Here is a 6,000-nt window from a genome sequence, read left to right as displayed (position 1 = left end):
AAACGCAGCACATTTACCCCCTCAATCACAGTGTCATGCAGTGTGGAAACAGGCCTCTGTGGCCATGTGGGTTTTCTCCGGTTTCCTCCTAGAACCCAAAGTCGTACAGTTTTGTAGGTTAATTGGCTTGGTATAATTTTTAATTATCCTTAGTGTGCGTAGGATAGCGTTTGTGTGCGGGGATTGCTGGTCGGCGCGGACTCGGTGAGCCAAAGGGCCTGTTACATACAGCCAAAGGGCCTGTTACATACAGCCAAAGGGCTGTATGTCTAAACTAAACGAGTGATCTTCACCGGCCTGTAAATTTGGCAAATCTGCAGTTCCTTGCGTCTTCAATAGTACAACAATTTTCACCCTGATTTTCCATGTCATATTAAACCCACTTACATCGAGGGCAACTTCCAGCAACTATTTAATCTACCTGCTTATCATTGGGATGTGGGAAGGAACGTAGAACACCAAGGGGATCCCATGTGTTCCTCAGGAGATTGTGTAAAGTTCATGCAGACCATTGTGGAGGTCAGAATCAAACCGAGGCCAGTGCAGGTCGAAGGCAACTGTGCTAAATATTTTGCCACTGAACCAGCCTCATTTTGGAGACAATTGGACAGGTGCATGATAGCGAAGGTTTAGAGGGAGATGGCCAAACGCAGGTAGACACAAAATGCTGGAGTACCTCAGCGGGACAGGCAGCATCTCTGGAGATAAGGAATGGGTGACGTTCGGGCCGAGACCCTTCTTCGAACCAGCATCTGCAGTTCTGTCTTACACATTTTGGCCAAGCGCAGGGATGGGGCATCTTGGTCAGCGTGGACATGTTGGGCTGAAGAGTCTATTTCATGGCCTTGGAGCTAGCTGGTCAATAACGTCCCTCTTGGATATCACCATATGCTCTTACTTGTACTCTGAATTACAGAAACCAGGTCTGACCTGTTGAAAAGGACAAAGTCAGAGACCCAGATTCGATTCTGATGACAGGTGCTGTCTGTGTGGAGTTCGTACGTTCTTTCTGCGACCGCGTAGGTTTTTTTCCCCGGGTGCTCCGGTTTTCTCCCACATTCCTCCCTCAGTGCACACAGCAATAAACTAAACTCAACTCGTGCAGGTTTGAATGTTAATTGGCTTCAATAAAATTGCCCCTAGAATGCAAAAGTAGAATAACATAGAACTAGTGTATGGATGATCAATGGTGGGCCTGGACTCAGTGGGTTTCCACAATGACTCTAAACTAAAAAAACTTTTATATTTCTTGCAGAAAAATAGCAACGAGTCCATCTTGGCCATTTGCAGAATCAAAGCTTCCACCAGAAAGGCTAAGTGATGTTCAATTGACTAAATCACCAATGGACAATTTATTGAAGTCAAAGACTGAATGGAGCCCAATAATCATTCATAACCATTTCAATAACAACTGTCATAAGAAACCGTAAACATTAATTAAATTCTCCTCTGTTCAATTTGCTCAATAGTCAAGATTAGACCCTTGATGGAAAGAATAGATCTTCTTTGGACCAAATTAAATTTTGCGTCAAATTGCATTATATATTGTGGGACTATTGTTTGTTCATTCATCAATTGTTAAATAAACTTACTCAATAGTTTTAAACTTTGGTACAACAGTTTATTTGCTCACAGAGCAAGATGGATGAATTTGTAAGATAAGCACAGGAATCAATTAACAAATGGAGTTTTGCTTTATTATTTCTGATATCATTATTTAGCCCTAGTAACTGGGGAGGTCTTCTTCACACACGTGGTTTTTTTTTAGAAAGAGATGCAGCGTGGAAACAGACCCTTCAGCCCATCGAGTCTGCACCGACCAGCAATCACCCCATGCTCTAGCACTATCCTGCGCACGAGGGACAATTTATAATTCTTACTGAAACCAATTCACCGACAAACCTACACATCTTTGGAATGAGGGAGAAAACACGTGCAGGTCACAATTAAACCAAACACGTGCAGGTCACAATTAAACCAAACACGTGCAGGTCACAATTAAACCAATTAGTGCCCTACCTGCACCAATACACCATCCTGGAAAGTTTCCAGTCAGGTTTCAGAGCCCACCACAGCACAGAGTCTGCCTTGTTGAAGGTACACAACGACCTGCTTCTCGCCATCGACACTGGCGACTGTGCAATCCTGCTCCTTCTCGACCTCAGCACAGCGTTCGATACAGTGGACCACACCATCCTTATTGACCGTCTCCGGTACGCGGTGGCATTGATGGCACTGCCCTGAGCTGGTTCGCTTCGTACCTCAAAGATAGGAGTTTCGCCATCAACATAGGCAGTTATTCCTCTGCTCCAGCTAGCCTCTCCTGCGGAGTTCCACAAGGCTCCATCCTAGGCCCCATTCTCTTCTCTCTATACATGCTCCCCCTTGGCCAAATCATTCAAAGGCATGGCATTTCTTTCCACTGCTATGCCGATGACACTCAGCTTTACCTCCCCCTGAAACCCAACAACCAGTCAAATTTAAACAGCCTCTTACACTGCCTTGAGGACATAAAATGTTGGATGGCACAGAACTTCCTCCAATTAAATGAGAGCAAGTCTGAGATCATCCTATTCGGCCCCCCCGACTCCATCAAATCGATAACAGGCAGTCTTGGAAGTCTATCCTGCCTAGTCAAACCGCATGTCAAAAACCTCGGCATGATATTTGACTCTGCATTAAAATTTGATAAGCAAGTCAACGCTGTGGTAAAAGCCAGCTTCTTCCAACTTCAAACCATAGCTAAAATCAAACCTTTCCTCCAATTCGACGACACAGAAAAAATCATTCACGCTTTCATTTCCTCCCGCCTAGACTACTGCAACTCCCTATACACTGGGATCAGCCAATCTTCCCTGTCCCGCCTGCAACTGGTCCAAAACGCCGCAGCGAGACTCCTGACGGGTACCCGTAAAAGGGACCACATCACCCCGATTCTGGCCTCTCTCCACTGGCTCCCTGTACGGTACAGAATCAACTTCAAGCTCCTCCTATTCACGTATAAAGCCCTAAATGGACATTCCCCCCCCTACATCAAAAATCTTCTAACCCCCCTCTCTAACTCCAGGTCCCTCAGGTCGGCCGACTTGGGGCTACTCACTATCCCGCGGTCTAGGCTTAAGCTCAGGGGTGCCGTGCTTTTGCGGTTGCAGCTCCTAGACTGTGGAACAGCATTCCTCTCCCCATCAGAACTGCCCCCTCCATCGACTCCTTTAAGTCCAGGCTCAAAACCTATTTCTACTCCCTAGCGTTTGAGGCTCATTGAGGAGGCGCTGTGAACTGTTTGCGTGCTACTGTATGTTTCATTTTTTTTCCCTTAGTACCTAATCAGATGTACAGCACTTTGGTCAACGTGGGTTGTTTTTAAATGTGCTATACAAATAAAATTGACTTGACTTGACTTGACTAGGAGAATGTCGAAACTCCATACAGCCAGCAGCCATAGTCAGGATCGAACCCGGGTCTCTGGCACTGTAGGGCAGCAACTCTACCGCTGCGCCACCGCGCCTCTTTCACTTTCAAAGCCAAAAGGGGGAATTCTTGTTTACTTTCTGCCTTCTTCAATAATCTTTGTTAAGAAATACCTGATATTACACCAACTCCTCCAGTGATGCTGCCTGGCCCAATGAGTTACTCAAGCATTGGGGTTTTTTTTTAACTAGCACCTGTGGTTCATTATATCTCCTTAAAACACATAGACTATTGAAATAAAAATTCTAAGGTATTTATTTCACAAAATGCTGCAGTAACTCAGCAGGTCAGGCAGCATCTCAGGAGAGAAGGAATGGGTGACATTTCGGGTCGAGACCTTTCTTCAGACTAACATCAGGTGGGCGGGACAAAGGAAGGATATAGGTGGAGACACAAAAAAATTAAATTAAAACTCTAATCACTGGAGAAACTTCAAAAGATTCCTATTGGATAGATCTTCACTGTTGAAATGAATTTTAGGGTAGACTTTAATATCTTCTTGATTTGACTTAAATATTGCCAACATTACATTCTTGTTTCTCGGCTATCAACGCACGGTTTATATAATATTTAGATTGAAAGATAGGCAGATGCATGAATAATCACAGTGCACAGATTGAAGATGGATTAAAGAACCAAGGGGAAATAAGATTTCAACCAAAGATAAAAATCTGGAGTAACTCGGCAGTTCAGACAGCATCTCTGGAGAAAAGGAATAGGTGACATTTCAGGTCGAGACCTTTCTTCAGACTGGTTAGGGATAAGGGAAATGAGAGAGATAGACAATTATGTGGAGATAAAAGAACAATGAATGAAAGATAAGCAAAAAAGCGAGGCAGATAACGGGGAGGCCATTGTTCGCTGCTTGTAGGGTGAAAATGAAAAGCTTGTGCGACATGGGGGGGGGGGGGAAGAGAGAGAGAGAGAGGGAGAGGGAGAGGGGGAGGGGGAGGGGGAGGGGGAGGGAGAGGGAGAGGGGGAGGGGGAGGGGGAGGGGGAGGGGGAGGGGGAGGGGGAGGGAGAGGGAGAGGGAGAGGGAGAGGGAGAGGGAGAGGGAGAGGGAGAGGGAGAGGGAGAGGGAGAGGGAGAGGGAGAGGGAGAGGGAGAGGGAGAGGGAGAGGGAGAGGGAGAGGGAGAGGGAGAGGGAGAGGGAGAGGGAGAGGGAGAGGGAGAGGGAGAGGGAGAGGGAGAGAGAGAGAGAGTGTGTGTGTGTGTGTGTGAGGAAGACCTTTTTCAGTCAGAGAGTGGTGAAGGTGTGGAATTCTCTGCCTCAGAAGGCAGTGGAGGCCAGTTCGTTGGATGCTTTCAAGAGAGCTGGATAGAGCTCTTAAGGATAGCGGAGTGAGGGGGTATGGTGAGAAGGCAGGAACGGGGTACTGATTGAGAGTGATCAGCCATGATCGCATTGAATGGCGGTGCTGGCTCGAAGGGCTGAATGGCCTACTCCTGCATCTATTGTCTATTGAGAGAGCGAGAAGGAATGCGGGGGGCGAGTTGAAATGAGATAAATGAATATTCATACCACTGGGTTGTAAGCTGCCCAAGCGAAATATATGACGCTGTTCCACCAATTTCTGTTTAGCCTCACTCTTACAACGGAGGAGACCAAGGACAGAAAGGTTTGTGTAGGAAATTAAAGTGTACAGCAACCAGGAGATCAGGTAGGTTCAGGCGGGCTGAGTGAAGGAGTTCTGCGAAACGATCACCCAGTCTCCATTTGGTCTCGCCAATGTATAAGGGTCCAAATCTTGAACAATGGTTAGAGTAGATGAGGGTGGAGGAGATGCAAGTGAACCCCTGCCTAACCTGAAAGGACTGTCAGGGTCCCTGGACAGAGTCGAGGGAGGGGGTATAGCGACAAGGCGTTGCATCTTCTGCAGTTGCAGGGGAAGGTACCTGGGGAGGGGGTGGTTTGGAAGGGACGAGTTAACCAGGGAGTTGCGGAGGGAAGGTTCTCTGCAGAAGGCGGAAAGGGGTGGAGATGGGAAAACGTTGGTAATGGTGGGCTTCCATTGGGGGTGGCGGAAATTTCAGAAGATCATGTGTCAGGGGTGGCCAAACTTGCTTAATGTAAGAGGCTCATGCGATAAAGTTCAGATGTTTGAGAGCCGCAAGACATGAACAAAAGAGCCGCATGACATGAACTTAAATATTTTTACTAACCATGAACATTAAACTTACGTTTTATTCCAATGGGGTCTCAATTCATACCCAGTAAATAATTATAAAGCTTGACATTTTTTCTTATTTACCTTTTATATTAACTGTGATGATAAAAGGAGCTCAGCCAACATATTTCCATGAGCCGCATATTAAAGGTCAAAGAGCCGCATGTAGCTCGCGAGCCGCGGTTTGGCCACCCCTGTCATATGTTGTACGCAATGGCTGATGGGGTGGAAGATCAGGACGGGGGGAGCAAGGGTGGAGCATCAAGGAAACACGAATGAGGGCCTCATCAATGATAGGAGAGAGGAACCCCTGTTCCCTAAAGAGTGAGGACATCTCGGATGTCCGAGTATGGAACACCTC

The sequence above is a fragment of the Rhinoraja longicauda genome, chromosome 24, assembly GCF_053455715.1.
Source record: "Rhinoraja longicauda isolate Sanriku21f chromosome 24, sRhiLon1.1, whole genome shotgun sequence".
NCBI classification, from domain to species: domain Eukaryota; kingdom Metazoa; phylum Chordata; class Chondrichthyes; order Rajiformes; family Arhynchobatidae; genus Rhinoraja; species Rhinoraja longicauda.
This window is presented reverse-complemented; position numbering follows the sequence as displayed.